The sequence below is a fragment of the Pinus tabuliformis genome, chromosome 6 (genome assembly GCF_031772625.1).
Source record: "Pinus tabuliformis cultivar Carrire ecotype Pingquan chromosome 6, CPIR1, whole genome shotgun sequence".
Lineage (NCBI taxonomy): Eukaryota > Viridiplantae > Streptophyta > Pinopsida > Pinales > Pinaceae > Pinus > Pinus tabuliformis.
The window spans coordinates 624279852-624299850 of NC_142292.1; positions in this window are offsets into that span (position 1 = coordinate 624279852).

Genomic DNA, 19999 nt, shown 5'->3' on the forward strand with positions numbered 1-19999 from the left:
AATCTAAAGGATTAATATTATCAATCTAACCGATTATTATAGAAAATCTAAGAGATTAATAAATCCAATAGTCTAATATTAAAAATTCAAGAGATTAATATTGAGAACACAAGGTATTAATATTATAAACTAGAGGGAATATTAATATTATACATATTCATGGTAAACCCTAACATGAATATTAAACACTAGGATTAATATATTAAATGTTGATAATATTAATAGGATTAGTATTATAAACCCTTTAATTTTGTAAATATGATTCATAAAAGCCTAGAAATATATTAAAAAAACAATTTAGAGTGATTTGAAAGATTTGAAAGAATCTTTTCATAAAATTTTAAAGAATGTTTCCATGAAATTTTGTGTTTATTTATTTTTCTATTTTCAAACAATTCAATAATTTAATTTCCTAAAATAGTAAATAATATTATTATAATAGTAAATATTTGCATGTTATAGAAATTAATTTTTTAATTTGAATTGAAGTTATCAAATTTTGACTTATTATTTATAATTGTTAAAAGTAGCCCAAGGAAGAGAGGTTTGTTAAAGCTTTCGTCAAAGATAGTAAGGGTCGTAAGGTTAAGACTGACACATTTGATCGACATTCAGGAGCTCACCTCCGCTTCATCCAAGGGACGACAGAAAATATTGTGAGAATCCTGAGGAAACATAATGTTCCCTCGACCTTTAGACCCCTGAACACCATTAGAGGCTCCCTAAAGTCGGTTAAAGACCAGGTGAACCCTATGGATTTTGAAATGTGTTTATGTCATCACATGTTCGTGTGGGTCCTCATACATAGGGGAAATGGGTTGGTCTATTGAACAAAGGGTTAAAGAACATGTTTTTGCTAACAAACTTGGGAGGACCAAATCCTGGGCTTTAGCGGAACATGCAATGAAGACCAAGCATCACATATGCATTGTGGAGGTTAAGCTCTTCGCAAAAATTTCTCATTTCATCAATGCAAGTTTAGGGAAGCCATTGGAATTGAGGGATCCTCTAATAACGTTAGTAGGGATGATGACTTGAAAATTAGTAACTGTTGGATTTCTGCCCTCTCCTCTTACTCTTTTCCCTCTTTTTCTGAGCTTTTTATCCCTTTTTGTTTTATAGAGGATTCCCTCTCTCTTATTATTTATTTTTATTGTTTTTTTAGTAATATTATGTATTTGTGATGAATTTCAATTATTACTATTAACATTTGTTATTATTATTAATAATATGTTTTTTTCTTAACACCATCTTTTTTATTTTCTATATAATTTTAAATAGTTTTCATTTTATTATTGTTTTTTTATCCCCTTTTATTATTTATTTTGTGTGTGTGTGTATATATATATATATATATATATTAATAATTGGTTATATTTTTATTTTTATTCTTTTTAATGCACGCCCTCACTTTTTATTTTTATATATTTATTTATCCTCTTTATTATTTATTTATTTATATTTTATTTAGTTTAGTTTAGTTATTTAGTTATTTATATATTTTTATTTTATTTTATTTTACTCAATTTTTCCTATTTGGATAATCAAATAAATAAATACATTGATAAATAAGGAATGAATAAGCTAATTAATATATTAAATATTTATTTCAAATAATTAAATTATTATTTATTAATTATTTAAGAAATTTAATGTAAATAGAATTTTGGTTGGTTTATAATATTATATATATAAATTTCGCTCCCCACTCAAATATAGTTGTTTTCCTCTAACCGTTAGGTTGACCTATCATCTTATTTAAACTTCCTCCAAGATCTACCTCTTCATCTTGTCCTGTAGATGGACCACACTCGGTGGTTCGAAACGCATTGACCAAATACTCTATGTGATTTTTTCCTAAAATTTTCTTCAATTAACAAATGAATGAATATTATTAATTTATATTAATAAAAATATTATTATTATCATTATTATTTAAAATAATAATATTATTAATAATATTATTTGAAATAATAATCTAAATATTAAAGTATGGGCCTCATCAGCAAGTCGAACGAGGGGGTGGTTTTGCCTTGTGCTAGGAGGAGGAGAGAGGAAAAAAAATCGAGTCAACTAAAGGCTAGTGTAAAAACATCACCCATGGTAGTTGTGTCTATGATAACAATTTTCTTGAGTAGGTTTCTTCTTATAAATATTTGGGTAATAACTTTCCTCATCAGCTCCACTCAAATTATAGCATCGAGAAAAGAATTATTGGAGGTTTCAAAACTTATTATGTGCTAGAAAAAAATTGTAAGGCAGTTGATCTTTACATTTGGTGTAAAAAAAGTTCCTCTTTGGGACTCTCATCATCTCTGTTATCTTATAGATATGTGAAGTTTGGGGGTGCAGTATATCTAGGGAGTTGTGGAGAAATATTGAGATGATCGAAAAGCAGTTCATAACCTACAACCTCAACATCAAGGGAAATACTCCGTATCATATCCTCTTCATCGAAGTTGGCCTGTCCCCCATTGAAAGTGCGACTATGTTTACATATCTGATGTATAAGAAGAAGCTTCACAATATGGAATCCAAGAGGCCCCCCAGATATTGCTTCTAACTTTAGTCAAAACCCACACATGTGACCCAAGCTTGGGTGGCATTAGGATGCTCAGTATTTTTTAAAACTTTGGGGGATTAAGGAGGAGATCATCATGGGAAGCAAGGACAATATCAAAGATAGCATTAACTCCAATTTTAGGCACAAGATGTGGGATGTAAGAAGATGAAGGATAAAAGGAAGCTAAGGTACTATAAGGAGGTGATCAACCCCACCGTTGATAACCATAATTATCTCTCTATGTTGACTAGCACTAAGAGTAAAATGAATATTGCTAGGATTAGAACTAAATCTCGTGAACTTCAGAGTGACACCAAGCGATCGTCTACTCCCAAGACTCCCTAGGATGGTAGAATTTTCCAGATTTGCAATACTAAGAAGGTGGAAGATGAAAATAACTTCCTTCTAGACAATCATGGCTTCCCGACACAATAATGGGAAAACAATGGTCTCGACGCCGTAGATGAAAAAGTTCAAGTTCCCTCTAGCTATAGAAGTCAAATAAATTATTAGCTATCCCTAAACATTTAATAACCTTATTAACATAAGTGACAGGTAAAGTTCATATGATTTCCACAATTGTACAATGTTGTTTTTGGTTGGAGTTAGAAATGTATTAATTACTTCTTTTGTATAGGTTTTGGTAGGTTATGTGGTGTTTCAAGTCTAAATAAAGTGATAGTTATTAAAGCATGTGAGTTAAAGTTGATATAATTATTATTAGCATTTTAAAGATTCTTCTAAATTGTGGAATTCAACAACATTGTAGTGTGTTATTATAGGATGTTGTTGTGACTTATCTAGTGTTTAATTATTATAGCAACTTAATTTTCTCCTATGTCACCCATAGTGGTACCAGGCTAGGGAATTTGAAGAATCCTCTACCTAAGAATGAATCATGCTCTTGTAGAGTTGCTACCCCAACCATTGAAGATAAGATCCTCTACCAAGAACCATAGTCGCAATACTCGAGCCCCCATCTTAAATTGTAGTCACGACCCTACAACCTCGATTGTAAGCCAACTCCCTAAGTGTTTCCATTGTGATCTTGCATCACAATAGTCACTTTATCATTTACAAAAACTTTTAGTGACTCAACTTGATATTGATAGGTGTTTGAACAACAGCTGTTGAATGAACCATTTTCATAGAAACCTCTACCATTTTGAGCAAGGGGCTACCATCATATGTGGGAAGCCAGCAATGCAACAAAGAAAGAAATAGAGAGGTAAACCAAAACAATGGTTTGTAAACCCATTTCCATTAAAAACGCCCTAGTATAGAGGACCATTTTCAAATTCGTTTGAGAGATACACCAAATCAAGGACTTTGGAAACCCACATCCATTAAAAACTCCTAGTTATGTTACTTTCATAGTCTCTTTTGTTGAAGGGGTGATGAGAAACATTTGGTATTTGAGGAAGCCACCATATCGAAAGCATGAGCATTGTGAGCCCTAGTTGTTTGCTAGAGTGGAATCTACAACACTCATTTGTTTTGCATATAAATTGTAATTGTTTGAAGGTTTTTGCAAGCTCAAGACCATGATAAATATTGGAAAATATCATATTCATCAAAGAATGGATATTTTCAATGGTCCTTATCTTCCACACCCTCCTATTTTCTTTGGTAGAAATTATGAATTGTGGGAAATTAAGATACTAATAGATTATTTATGGGACATTTTTTTGAATGGGTTTGAAGAACCCTCAAGTCAGGTAGCCTATGAGGCCATGACTCAAGGTTAGAGGGAGAAACTTGAAGAGAACAAGGAGTATGAAACATCATTGTTTCTTATTCAAAAAGGCTTGGATGAGAGGATGCTTCCTAACATTGCTACAAAAACCACATCCAAAGAAGCTTGAAATATTCTACAAAGGACATAAAATGAAAATGTCAGCAACACCGATCAATAGAGCATTGCAGTTGTTGACGAAGTGATTATTGTGACAAAAGAACTAGAGGATTTTGATATTGCAATATTAATTTAAGAAGTCATGGAAGGGCCTATCGATGTAGAATAATAAATGTAAGACATGAAGAGTGTAGTTGTCATAAACAATATAAACAAATTTAATAAAGAAATTTTCGAAGAAAAAAATGATTTTGTATGAGATGAAGAGAGAAAACATGGTGAAGAAAATGAAGATACACATGTACATGATGAAATTGAAACCACCTTTGTTATAAAAACCCTTTTGTTCCCCCGATGTAGATATCACTATATGAATTTGTTTATCTAAATTTACGTAAAAATTCAAATGATGGTTGGGATGTAGGAGTCGACATGGATTCAAAATTTGAGGAGGAAAGGTTGCTTGTGCAGTGTTTAAGGCAAGTTAAGTGCACCGCATAATTGTACCTTACATATCCCATGACAAATTAAATGACATTAAAAATAGATAGTAAATTTTGGTATGGGCAACTTAAGTGGTGGAAATTATATGAACTTTACATGTCACCTATGTTAAAAGGTTATTAAATGTTTACGGATAATTAATAATGTATTTGGCTTCTATAGCGAGAGGGGAGTTGAACTTCTGCATCTACGACATCGAGCCCATTGTTTTCCCAATATTCTGTCGGGTGGCCATGATTCTGCCATGCATTTGTCTCCTAGGATGAAGCGATAATAACCAAGCAAGCATTCTTAAGAACATAATATCATTTTATGTTATGAAATTTATGATCATTTTAACTGAAAAAGCAGAAGCATTCAAGTATCATGGAACTATAATTAAACTGTATGCTACGATCTACTAGGCCTTAGGGGATGATAGGAAATTAAGGAAATGTGAATTTTGATTTTTTTAATGGGATTCAGGATTTGGGATTTAAATGTTGGAGAGTGAACTCTCTTATAGAATGGAGAAATCTTGAACATTTTTTTTTTGTCTCATAATATGTTATGAAATGAAGTTCCAACTAAGCATCTTGCATGTTCGAATTCAATGACATGAATGTATTTTCAACAAATATACGTGCGTTGCCTTCTTATTTTCAAGGTTTCTTTCCAAAGCTGTAAAGTTTTGGAAATTGTTTTTTCATTTATATTTAAAATGACTTTATTGTTAGCTTTAAAAAAATTGGAATTTATTCCTTTTTTTTCCATAAAGAACAGAGATTTCAAGTAATTAAAATCACTATTTGCGAACATTAAATGTTGAAACCACCTCAAAATAACATTTAAAATGATTCTGTTTTTTTTTTTAATATTTTTTCATATTCTCTCTAGAGAAACAATAGTTGGAATTATGGACATATAGTCTGTATAGAAATGGTATGTTTTTAATCTCAGCTATTGTCCTTGAAGAGAAACAATGTAATTGTCTCTAAAGAGACAAAAATGAAAGTCTCTCTATAGACAAAAATAAAAGTGTCTCTATAGAGACAAATGAAACTGTCTCTTAAGAGGCACTAATGTCTCTATCTTTATAGAGACAAGAATAATATATGTTCTATATTGTCTTTATAGAGACAAATTTTTAACACAATAATTTTGAGAAACCTGCTTAAACACAATAATTAAGACAATACACAAGTTTCCTTTTTTCTCAAGTTAAGACAATTGACTCTAAAATTGTCTTAAATATTGTCTGAAAACACCCCCAACATGTAGTAGTGTGGGTTTACAAACCCTTGATTCGGTTTATCTCTCTATTGCTCGCTTTGTTCCATTGTTTCCTTCCTACATATGATGGTAGCCCCTTGCTCAAAGTGGTAGAGTTTTCTCTACAAATGGCCCATTCAACAATGGTTTTTGAAACACTTCCGAGCATTAAGTTAAGTCACATAAAGTTCTTATTGATGATAAAATGACTATTGTGAGTCAAGCTCACCATGACAACTCTTTAGGGAAGCAACTTACAATCGAGGCTCTAGGCTCGTGACTACAACTTAAGATGGAGCTACAGCTTAAGATGGGGGCTCCACTATTACAACTATGGTTCTTGGTAGAGGCTCTTAAGTGCAATGGTTGGCTAACAACTCTACAAGAACATCCATCATTCCTAGATAAAAGATTCTTCAAATTCCTTAGACATAGGAGGAAATTAAATTGCTATAGTAATTAAACACTAAATTAGTAACCATAACACCCTATAATAACACACAACAATGTTGTTGAATTCGACAGTGTAATTTTTTTTTTTAAATGCTAATAATATTTATACCAATATTAATTCACATGCTTTACTAACCATCAATATTTAGACTCTACACTCCACATAACCCACCAAAACCTATATAAAAGAAATAATTAATACATTTCTAATTCCCAAAAAAAAAACAACATACTGCACTTGTGAAAATTATATGAAGTTTACATGTCACTTCTGTTAAAAAGTTATTTAATGTTTAAGGATACCTAATAATTTATTTGAGTTCTATAGCCCAGGGCATTTGCCCTCTTGCATCTGTTACATCAAGCCTACTGTTTTCCGCTTTCCATTATTCTGTCTTGCATATTTCAGTCATGATTTCGTCATGCATTTGTCAGCCATTTGTTTGAAATTCGAGTTTGGGCGTGCATCGCATTCGAAGCTGAGAGTTGCACTAAGGTTGCTTTCGCTTTACGCATATGGATACCCCAAATGTTTTGTGCGTCGCTGGTTCAAAATTTAATTAAATTCTATGATAATAGATTTAAATTTTACATTCTTATATATAGATATCACAAGATTTACCGACATTGCACAAGATTTACGGACAATGCTGAATGACAGATACGGAAACTGGACTGTTTTAATAAATCACAGAGTCCACAGAATTTTACATGAACTGATCACACTTCGGTATCATGCACTGACTGAAAGCCCGAGTCGTAATTCGATATGGCTGCACACTAGCAAGTGTGTAAAATAACGAAAATACGATGCAAATTTTATCGCAGAGGATAAAGAGTTTGGTCGGCTTCGGCCAAGTCATACATTCAACTGCATTTCGATATCTTGGTCATCCAAGGGGCATTTTGGTTTTTCCACGTCGCTCCTCTCTTTGATAAGTCGCGTTGTTTGGCTCGATAAACACAGAATAAAATCATCTGAGCCAACCCTAATGGCACACCGACAAAGTTTGGTGCCTGCAAAAATAAAGTATGATTCAGTTGTAGCTTATAACGTCAGTGAGAACAAGAAACACTATACGCCAGAGGAATTCTCTGATCTAAAGTAGTAACTTACCATGATGATGATATCCTTGATAAGAGCGCCATATACCATCCACAGCACACTTCCAAGGAAAGCAAAGAAGGAGAAATAGAAGCTGGGCATGAATTCCACGCTCTTGGTTTGAATTACCGTTCTCCGCAGTTTAAGAAACTCGGTAAGAAATATTAACAATAAATGCCATGTTGTACACGTAACAATAACTAAATCTAAACGATGGATGCGCCATTATAAAGAGCTAATGCAGTGTAAATCTTACAATTACAGATAGTGGAGAAGCGTAGAGAATGGCAGTTGCCACTAATCCTGCAGTTCCTACAACGGCCTTCCTTTTGTTGTGATCATGGACAACCAAAAAGGAAGTTATTGCAATAGTTCCAAACACTATCAACACGCCTATAACCATTCCTACCATTTTGCTCTGCAAGAAATATTCATTGAACATTAACTGATTTTGAACTGCCAAATGATTCCAAGGATCTATGTCATGTTGATTGACAAAAATAGTCGTAATGGAACCTCAAAACTATTTGCAGCAAATAAATATGACAAGATAATACCTTGGGTTTAGGTGGAGCGAAAGTGAGATAGATGCAAATAAAGCAGCACTCAAGTAGGATGCCAACAGCATTGACAACCATAACAACAATGTTTTCCCACCCATCGCTGATTAGAGGCGATCCATACCACGTGTACAGAATGCAGTTGGACAACGCTATTGCGTATGGAAAGCCTGAAAAACTCTCCGTACTTATCATTTGGATCACCTTCTTGAATGTAGTTCTGTTCAGGGTTAAAATATTATCATCGTTTATTAATACCATGAACCTCTCTGCCTTTCTCATTTGAATAACTCGCTTCAACCTAGTACTATTCAGGGCGATTACACTAAAATAATATCAGAAATTAATAATATGGGTTATGCGGTGATAACTATTACACTTACATAGATACAAGAGCAATGGCACTTCCTGTAAAGTCATGTAAGATAAACCAGACGCTGACGTTACTATATAGTTCAGCTACAGTTTAACAGGAACTAGAATCTAAACATTCAATCTATACGTCCAACTTGAAAACTATGACGTTTATAATAACAGAAAAAAGAGAGCAAACATAATATTGCGGAGTATGGTAGCGTTGACGAACCTAAAATGCCAGCCCCTAGACGTACAAAGTTATTCATCGTTTCTATGTTCCGGAAACGCGAAACTCTGTGTCTGCAGGATGGTTAAACTTAAAAGCGAAAAACGAGGGGGTGAAGCTAATATAGTGTGGGGTGCATACTTATAGCTCTGGTGTAAATTTTACTTCCATTCGTTGAAGGGTTCCGGGAAGGTGATCTCTGCGGGTTCCTGCACGTATATTGTCACCTATTAGACAACAGAGCAAAAGACGAGATGGTAGCATAAAAATATCACAAAGGCTGGGTAAATATTCGAGTACAGTAAGGTAAAAAAAACATAGATCGGGATCGATTATGATATTCCACTGGGTTAGGTTCATCTGGTTTGGTTTGGTTTTGTTTAGACTAATTAGGTTTCCAATTTTCCCACCTATAAAATCATGAAAATTTCCATATGATTTGGGTAAAATTAGGCAAAATTTTTTGTAAATATAGGTTAGAGTTGTCAAGCTTTGGGCGGCCATAGTTTTTGATATCGAGCTCTAAAATTTTGGTGGCTCATGGCTTTTGATGATCCTAAATCCATTTACATTATCAAAAACATAATTAGAAAGCTTTAAAATTTAGGTGGCCATGAATTTTTTATGTGAAATTCCAAAATTTTCATGGCCAAAAGTTTTTGATGTCAAACTCTTAAATTTTGGTGGCCCAAAGTTTTCAATAATACTAAATCCATTTTTCACATAAAAACAATTAGAACACTCTAAAATTTTGGTGGCCAAGAGTTTATGATATCAAACTCCACAATTTTACAAATGTCTAGGGTTTAGTGTCCCAGATTTTAGTTTATTGTCTAGGGTTTGATCTAGTTTGGAAATGCCACTCAGTGCTGCCTTTAGGATTGCTTTGATGGTCGTTGCCTTTTAATTTCCCGTGGCTTTTCTTTACGTCATTCTACCTAGGTACGCATAAGCATTATTTTCATTCAATTGGGAGTTAAAAAAATGTTTTCTATTCATTTTTATTATTTTGGTGCCTTTATGATGTATGGTTTTTTACCTTATAAGTTTATAATCCCAATTAAAAAAAATAGAAATCAATAAAATTAAGATTTTGAGTAGTATGATATCCCCTATATTATATTGTAAATAATAAAATTTATTGATGATAAAAATAAGAAATATAGATCAAAAAATTTATTTGGTTTACATTTAAATTTTTTGAAATAAAATTTATGTAGCTCAAATTTAGTATATATGTCTTCCCCATTCTTGATGAAATATCAATTTGACTTAAAATCTTAAACTAATCTACTTTAAATTTAAAATCATCATAGCTATAAATTTTCTATGTCGTCCAATTAGTTTCAACATTATGCTACATTTAAATTAAATTGTTTACATACTAATTTTTTAGAACGTAGCCTAAAACATTGAAATGTATTTTATTCGTGATATACAACTACCAAGTAAAATGGGTTATTATAAACACTCACCATAAAACTATTAAAAAGCATGTTATTATAAACCTAAAAATTTACATAGTCCTCTCATTATCCCGACAACAAATATTCCTAATCATAAAAATCATCATTTCCTAAATCATAAAATTTAATTTTCCTAAATCATAAAATCTAATTACCGTTTAAGTATTGTACACGCAACACTCAAACAACATGAAATGTAAAGCATGAAAGGATATAAAATTCTACGATCACATAGTTCGTGTTCCCTGATGTCATTGAGAAAGGTAAGGTCGCGAGAGTGTAATTGAGCTCTTATCCGGGAATTATATCCAAGTTAAGGTGGTGAGAGAGTAAGTGAGCTATTATGTGGGAATTATAACTAACTTAGCTCTTATGTGGCTATACAAATTATAACTAAGTTCTCTATTCTCCAAGGTAGGCGTGGGATTCAGGGTAGTGAGAAAGAAGGGGAGGTAGCATAGTTCACGAAATGGGTAGGGTAATAGCCCAAAATATTTGATTTGCATCACCCCTGTATTTTGAGAAAATAGTTATGGGATAATAAAGAATAATATAAGAATATGCTTATGAAATTAAGGAGTCCACCTTAAACACGTAAATAATATCAATGGTAATATATAGTATATTATATTATATTTCATTCTAAATCAGTTTTATGTTACCATCATGTTACCCACTAACAAAGTAAAAGCTATTCCATGAACATACGTAAAAGCTATTACACAAACAATTTTTCAAGCGATACGTACTATGAAAATCTAAGACATTAATAAATCCAATATTATAATATTAAAAATTCAAGAGATTAATATTGAGAACACAAGATATTAATATTATAAACTAAAGGGAATATTAATATTATACATATTCATGGTAAACCCTAACATGAATATTAAACACTAGGATTAATATATTAAATGTTGATAATATTAATAGGATTAGTATTATAAACCCTTTAGTTTTGTAAATATGATTCATAAAAGCCTAGAAATATCTTAAAAAAACAATTTAGAGTGATTTGAAAGAATCTTTTCATAAAATTTTAAAGAATGTTTCCATGAAATTTTGTGTTTATTTATTTTTCTATTTTCAAACAATTCAATAATTTAATTTCCTAAAATAGTAAATAATATTATTATAATAGTAAATATTTGCATGTTATAGAAATTAATTTTTTAATTTGAATTGAAGTTATCAAATTTTGACTTATTATTTATGATTATTAAAAATAGCCCAAGGAAGAGAGGTTTTGTTAAAACTTTCGTCAAAGATGGTAAGGGTCGTAAGGTTAAGACTGACACATTTGATCGACATTCAGGAGCTCACCTTTGCTTCATCCAAGGGACGACAGAAAATATTGTGAGAATCCTGAGGAAACATAATGTTCCCTCAACCTTTAGACCCCTGAACACCATTAGAGGCTCCCTAAAGTCAGTTAAAGACCAGGTGAACACTATGGATTTTAAAATGTGTTTATGTCATCCCATTTTCGTGTGGGTCCTCATACATAGGAGAAATGGGTTGGTCTATTGACCAAAGGGTTAAAGAACATGTTGATGCTATCAAACTTGGGAGGACCAAATCCTGGGCTTTAGCGGAACATGCAGTGAAGACCAAGCATCACATATGCATTGTGGAGGTTAAGCTCTTCGCAAAAATTTCTGATTTAGGGAAGCCATTGGAATTGAGAGATCCTCTAATAACGTTAGTAGGGATGATGACTTGAAAATTAGTAACTGTTGGATTTCTGCCCTCTCCTATTACTCTTTCCCCTCTTTTTGTGAGCTTTTTATCCCTTTTTGTTTTATAGAGGATTCCCCCTCTCTTATTATTTATTTTTATTGTTTTTTAGTAATATTATGTATTTGTGATGAATTTCAATTATTACTATTAACATTTATTATTATTATTAATAATATGTTTTTTTTTTAACACCGTCTTTTTTATTTTCTATATAATCTTAAATAGTTTTCATTTTATTATTGTTTTTTTTATCCCTTTTATTATTTATTTTGTGTGCGGATATATATATATATATATATATATATATATATATATATATATATATATATATATATATATATATATATATATATATTTATTTATCCGCATATAATTGGTTATATTTTTATTTTTATTCTTTTTAATGCATGCCCTCACTTTTTATTTTTATATATTTATTTATCCTCTTTATTATTTATTTATTTATATTTTATTTAGTTTAGCTTAGTTATTTAGTTATTTATATATTTTTATTTTATTTTATTTTACTCAATTTTTCCTATTTGGATAATCAAATAAGTAAATACATTAATAAATAAGGAATGAATAAGCTAATTAATATATTAAATATTTATTTCAATAAATTAAATTATTATTTATTAATTATTTAAGAAATTTAATGTAAATAGAATTTTGGTTCGTCTATAATATTATATATATATAAATTTCGCTCCACATTCAAATATAGTCGTTTTCCTCTAACCGTTAGGTTGACCTATCATCTTATTTAAACTTCCTCCGAGATTTGCCTCTTCATCTTGTCCTGTAGATGGACCACACTAGGTGGTTCGAAACGCGTTGACCAAATACTCTCTATGTGATTTTTTCCTAAAATTTTCTTGAATTAACAAATGAATGAATATTATTAATTTATATTAATAAAAATATTATTATTATCATTATTATTTAAAATAATAATATTATTAATAATATTATTTAAAATAATAATCTAAATATTAAAGTATGGGCCTCATCAGCAAGTCGAACCAGGGTGCGGTTTTGCCTTGTGCTAGGAGGAGGAGAGAGGAAAAAAAATCGAGTCAACTAAAGGCTAGTGTAAAAACATCACCCGTGGTAGTTGTGTCTATGATAACAATTTTCTTGAGTAGGTTTCTTCTTATAAATATTTGGGTATTAACTTTCCTCATCAGCTCCACTCAAATTATAGCATCAAGAAAATAATTATTGGAGGTTTCAAAGCTTATTATGTGCTAGGAAACAATTGTAAGGTAGTTGATCTTTACATTTGGAGTAAAAAAAGTTCCTCTTTGAGACTCTCATGATCTCTGTTATCTTATAGATATGTGAAGTTTGGGGGTGCAGCATATCTAGGGAGTTGTGGAGAAATATTGAGATGATCCAAAAGCAGTTCATAACCTACAACCTCAACATCAAGGGAAATACTCCGTATCATATCCTCTTCATCGAAGTTGGCCTGTCCCCCATTGAAAGTGCGACTATGTTTACATATTTGATGTATAAGAAGAAGATTCACAATATGGAATCCAAGAGGCCCCCAAAAATTGCTTCTAACTTTAGTCAAAACTCACACATGTGCCCCAAGCTTGGGTGGCATTAGGATGCTCAGTATTTTCTAAAACTTTGGGTGTTAAGGAGGAGATCATCATGGGAAGCAAGGAAAATATGAAAGATACCATTAACCCCAATTTTAGGGACAAGATGTGGGATGTTAAGAAGATGGAGGATAAAAGGAAGCTAAGGTACTATAAGGAGGTGATCAACCCCACCGTTGATAACCATAATTATCTCTCTATGTTGACTAGCAGTAAGAGTAAAATGAATATTGCTAGGATTAGAACTAAATATCGTGAACTTCAGAGTGACACCAAGCGATCGTCTACTCCCAAGACTCCCTAGGATGATAGAATTTTCCAGATTTTCAATACTAAGAAGGTGGAAGATGAAAATAACTTCCTTCTAGACAATCATGCCTTCCTGACACAATAATAGGAAAACAATGGGCTCAATGCCGTAGATGAAAAATTTCAAGGTCCCTCTAGCTATAGAAGTCAAATAAATTATTATCTATCCCTAAACATTTAATAACCTTTTAACATAAGTGACAGGTAAAGTTCATATGATTTCCACAATTGTACAATGTTGTTTTCGCTTGGAGTTAGAAATGTATTGATTACTTCTTTTGTATAGGTTTTGGTAGGTTATGTGGTGTTTCAAGTCTAAATAAAGTGATAGTTAGTAAAGCATGTGAGTTAAAGTTGATATAATTATTATTAGCATTTTAAAGATTCTTCTAAATTGTAGAATTCAACAACATTGTAGTGTGTTATTATAGGATTTTGTTGTGACTTATCTAGTGTTTAATTATTATAGCAACTTAATTTTCTCCTATGTCTCCCATAGTGGTACCAGGCTAAGGAATTTGAAGAATCCTCTACCTAAGAATGAATCATGCTCTTGTAGAGTTTCTACCCAACCATTGGAGATAATATCCTCTACCAAGAACCATAGTCGCAATGCTCGATGCCCCATCTTAAATTGTTGTCACAAGTGTACAGTCTCGATTGTAAGCCAACTCCCTAAGTGTTTCCATTGTGATCTTGCGCCACAATAGTCACTTTATCATTTACAAAAACTTTTAAGTGACTCAACTTGATATTGATAGTTGTTTGAACAACAGTTGTTAAATGAACCATTTTCATAGAAACATCTACCATTTTGAGCGAGGGCCTACCATCATATGTGGGAAGCCAGCAATGCAACAAAGAAAGAAATAGAGAGGTAAACCAAAACAATGGTTTGTAAACACATTTCCATTAAAAATGCCCTAGTATAGAGGACCATTTTCAAATTCATTTGAGATATACACCAAATCAAGGACTTTGGAAACCCACATCCATTAAAAACTCCTAGTTATGTTACTTTCATAGTCGCTTTTGTTGATGGGGTGATGAGAAACATTTGGTATTTGAGGAAGCCACCATATCGAAAGGATGAGCATTGTGAGCCCTAGTTGTTTGCTAGAGTGGAATCTACAACTCTCATTTGTTTTGCATATAAATTGTAATTGTTTGAAGGTTTCTTGCAAGCTCAAGACCATGATAAATATTGGAAAATATCATATTCATCAAAGAATGGATATTTTCAGTGGTCCTTATCTTCCACCCCCTCCTATTTTCTTTGGTAGAAATTATGAATTGTGGGAAATTAAGACACTAATTGATTACTTATGGGACATTTTTATGAATGGGTTTGAAGAACCCCCAAGCCAGGTAGCCTATGAGGCCATGACTCAAGGTTAGAGGGAGAAACTTGAAGAGAACAAGGAGTATGAAACATCATTGTTTCTTATTCAAAAAGGCTTGGATGAGAGGATACTTCCTAATATTGCTACAAAAACCACATCCAAAGAAGCTTGAAATATTCTACAAAGGACATAAAGTGAAAATGTCAGCAACACCGATCAATAGAGCAGTGCAGTTGTTGATGAAGTGATTATTGTGACAAAAGAACTAGAGGATTTTGATATTGCAATATTAATTTAAGAAGTCATGGAAGGGCCTATCGACATAGAATAATAAATGTAAGACATGAAGAGTCTAGTTGTCATAAACAATATAAACAAATTTAATAAAGAAATTTTCGAAGAAAAAAATGATTTTGTATGAGATGAAGAGAGAAAACATGGTGAAGAAAATGAAGATACACATGTACATGATGAATTTGAAACCACCTTTGTTATAAAAACCCTTTTGTTCCCCCGATGAAGATATCACTATATGAATTTGTTTATCTAAATTTACGTAAAAATTCAAATGATGGTTGGGATGTAGGAGTCGACATGGATTCAGAATTTGAGGAGGAAAGGTTGCTTGTGCAGTGTTTAAGGCAAGTTAAGTGCACCTCATAATTGTACCTTACATATCCCATGACAAATTAAATGACGTTAAAAATAGATAGTAAATTTTGGTATGGGCAACGTAAGTGGTGGAAATTATATAAACATTACATGTCACTTATGTTAAAAGGTTATTAAATGTTTATGGATAATTAATAATGTATTTGGCTTCTATAGCGAGAGGGTAGTTGAACTTCTGCATCTACAGCATCGAGCCCATTGTTTTCCCAATATTCTGTCGGGTGGCCATGATTCTGCCATGTATTTGTCTCCTAGGATGAAGCGATAATAACCAAAAGCATTCTTAAGAACATAATATCATTTTATGGATTATGAAATTTATGATCTTTTTAACTATAAAAGCAGAAGCATTCAGGTCGCATGGAACTATAATTAAACTGTATGCTACAATCTACTAGGCCTTAGGGTATGATAGGAAATTAAGGAAATGTGAATTTTGATTTTTTTAATGGGATTCGGGATTTGGGATTTAAATGTTGGAGAGTGAACTCTATTATAGAATGGATAAATCTTGAATTTTTTTTTTTGCCTCATAATATGTTATGAAATGAAGTTCCAACTAAGGATCTTGCATGTTCGAATTCAATGACGTGAATGTATTTTCAACAAATATATGTGTGTTTCCTTCTTATTTTCAAGGTTTCTTTCCAAAGCTGGAAAGTTTTGGAAATTGTTTTTTCATTTATATTTAAAATGACTTTGTTGTTAGCTTTAAAAAAATTGGAATTTATTCCTTTTTTTTCCATAAAGAACAGAGATTTCAAGAAATTAAAATCACTATTTGGGAACATTAAATTTTGAAACCACCTCAAAATAACATTTAAAATGTTTCTGTTTTTTTCTTTAATATTTTTTCATATTCTCTCTAGAGAAACAATAGTTGGAATTATGGGCATATACTTTGTATAGAAATAGTATGTTTTTAATCTCAGCTATTGTCCTTGAAGAGAAAAAAATGTAATTGTCTCTAAAGAGACAAAAATGAAAGTCTCTTAATAGACAAAAATGAAATTGTCTCTATAGAGACAAATGAAACTGTCTCTTAAGAGGCACTAATGTCTCTATCTTTATAGAGACAAGAATAATATATGTTCTATATTGCCTTTATAGAGACAAATTTTTAAGACAATAATTTTGAAAAACCCGCTTAAACACAATAATTAAGACAACACACAAGTTTCCTTTTTTCTCAAATTAATACAATTGACTATAAAATTGTCTTAAATATTGTCTGAAAACACCCCCCACATGTAGTAGCCACATGTAGTAGTGTGGGTTTACAAACCCTTGATTCGGTTTATCTCTTTGTTGCTCGCTTTGTTCCATTGTTTCCTTCCTACATATGATGGTAGCCCCTTGCTCAAAGTGGTAGAGTTTTCTCTGCAAATGGCCCATTCAACAATGGTTTTTGAAACACTTCCCAGCATTAAGTTGAGTCACATAAAGTTCTTGTTGATGATAAAGTGACTACTGTGACTCAAGCTCACCATGACAACACTTTAGGGAAGCAACTTACAATTGAGGCTCTAGGCTCGTGACTACAACTTAAGATGGAGCTACAGCTTAAGATGGGGGCTCCACTATTACAACTATGGTTCTTGGTAGAGGCTCTTAGGTGCAATGGTTCGGTAACAACTCTACAAGAACATCCATCATTCTTAGATAAAAGATTCTTCAAATTCCTTAGACATAGGACGAAATTAAATTGCTATAGTAATTAAACACTAAATTAGTGACCATAACACCCTATAATAACACAAAACAATGTTGTTGAATTCAACAGTGTAGAATTTTTTTTTAAATGCCAATAATATTTATAACAATATTAATTTACATGCTTTACTAACTGTCAATATTTAGACTCTAAACTCCACATAACCTACCAAAACCTATATAAAAGAAATAATTAATACATTTCTAATTCCAAAAAAAAACAACATACTCCAGTTGTGAAAATTATATGAACTTTACATGTCACTTCCGTTAAAAAGATATTTAATGTTTAAGGATAGCTAATAATTTATTTGAGTTCTATAGCCCGGGCATTTGTCCTCTTGCATCTGTTACATCAAGCCTACTGTTTTCCGCTTTCCATTATTCTCTCTGGCATATTTCGGTCATGATTTCGTCATGAATTTGTAAGCCATTTGTTTGAAATTCGTTTTTGGGCGTGCATCGCATTCGAAGCTGAGAGTTGCACTAAAGTTGCTTTCGCTTTACGCATATGGATACCCCAAATGTTTTGTGCTTCGCTGGTTCAAAATTTAATTAAATTCTATGATAATAAATTTAAATTTTACATTCTTCTATATAGATATCACAAGATTTACGGACATTGCACAAGATTTACGGACAATGCTGAATGACAGATATGGAAATTGGATTGTTTTAATAAATCATAGAGTCCACAGAATTTTACATGAACTTATCACACTTCAGTATCATGCACTGACTGAAAGCCCGAGTCATAATTCGATATGGCTGCACACTAGCAAGTGTGTAAAATAACGAAAATACGATGCAAATTTTATCGCAGAGGATAAATAGTTTGGTCGGTTTCGGCCAAGTCATACATTCCACTGCATTTCGATATCTTGGTCATCCAAGGGGCATTTTGGTTTTTCCACGTCGCTCCTCTCTTTGATAAAGTCGCGTTGTTTGCCTCCATCCATCTTTTCGTTTTCAACGCGTTGGCTCTTTTTGGCTCGATAAACACAGAATAAAATCATCTGAGCCAACCCTAATGGCACACCGACAAAGTTTGGTGCCTGCAAAAACAAAGTATGATTCAGTTGTAGCTTATAACGTCAGTGATAACAAGAAACACTATACGCCAGAGCAATTCTCTGATATAAAGTAGTAACCTTACCATGATGATGATATCCTTGCTAAGAGCGCCATATACCATCCACAACACACTTCCAAGGAAAGCAAAGAAGGAGAAATAGAAGCTGGGCATGAATTCCACGCTCTTGGTTTGAATTACCGTTCTCTGCAGTTTAAGAAACTCCGTAAGAAATATTAACAATAAATGCCATGTTGTACACGTAACAATAACTAAATCTAAACGATGGATGCGCCATTATAAAGAGCTAATGCAGTGTAAAGCTTACAATTACAGATAGTGCAGAAGCGTAGAGAATGGCAGTTGCCACTAATCCTGCAGTTCCTACAATGGCCTTCCTTTTGTTGCAATAGTTCCAAACACCATCAACACGCCTATAACCATTCCTACCATTTTCCTCTGCAAGAAATATTCATTGAACATTAACTGATTTTGAACTGCCAAATGATTCCAAGGATCTATGTCATGTTGATTGACAATAATAGGCCTTATGGAACCTCAAAACTATTTGGAGCAAATAAATATGACAAGATAATACCTTGGGTTCAGGTGGAGATGCAAATAAAGCAGCACTCAAGTAGTATGCCAACAGCATTGACAACCATAACAACAATTTTTTCCCACCCATTGCTGATTAGAGGCGATCCATACCACGTGTACAGAATGCAGTTGTACAACGCTATTGCGTATGGAAAGCCTGAAAAACTCTCCGTACTTGTCATTTGGATCACCTTCTTGAATGTAGTTCTGTTCAGGGTTAAAATATTATCATCGTTTATTAATACCATGAACCTCTCTGCCTTTCTCATTTGAATAACTCGCTTCAACCTAGTACTATTCACGGCGATTACACTAAAATAATATCAGAAATTAATAATATGGGTTATGCGGTGATAACTATTACACTTACATAGATGCTCCGTACATAAGAAGAGCAATGGCACTTCCTGTAAAGTCATGTAAGATAAACCAGACGCTGACGTTACTATATAGTTCAGCTACAGTTTAACAGGAACTAGAATCTAAACATTCAATCTATACGTCCAACTTGAAAACTATGACGTTTATAATAACAGAAAAAAGAGAGCAAACATACGAACCTAAAATGCCAGCCCCTAGACGTACAAAGTTATT